This window comes from Penaeus monodon, chromosome 15 (genome assembly GCF_015228065.2).
Source record: "Penaeus monodon isolate SGIC_2016 chromosome 15, NSTDA_Pmon_1, whole genome shotgun sequence".
NCBI classification, from domain to species: Eukaryota; Metazoa; Arthropoda; class Malacostraca; order Decapoda; family Penaeidae; genus Penaeus; species Penaeus monodon.
In genome coordinates this window covers 7,282,068-7,282,291 of record NC_051400.1, presented here as the reverse complement: position 1 = coordinate 7,282,291, position 224 = coordinate 7,282,068, and the positions used below count along the sequence as shown (strand labels likewise).

At 49.1% G+C, this 224-nt stretch overlaps 1 protein-coding gene across 1 annotated transcript in view; it reads right to left on the bottom strand.

Annotated features, from left to right (window-relative positions):
* LOC119581719 (nuclear factor interleukin-3-regulated protein-like) overlaps positions 1-224 on the bottom strand; it is a gene marked incomplete in the record, with an annotated part of 10,582 nt that overhangs the window by 2,287 nt on the left and 8,071 nt on the right.

Here is a 224-nt window from a genome sequence, read left to right as displayed (position 1 = left end):
TTATAAAACTCTTTGTTGTACCTGCTGAGCACTTTCATCCCTCCAACCTACCAACCCCTTAAGGTATGAATGATAGCCACCCGTCTGGTGTTCAGCGTTCCGAGTGTAAAACAGAATAAGAGGTCGATCAAGAGGACATCTACACCGAGAGAGGCGACGCAACACCACAGCAAGAATGCACCCCGACGGACTACACTTCCGGTAGGGGTTAGCTGGTTACATGA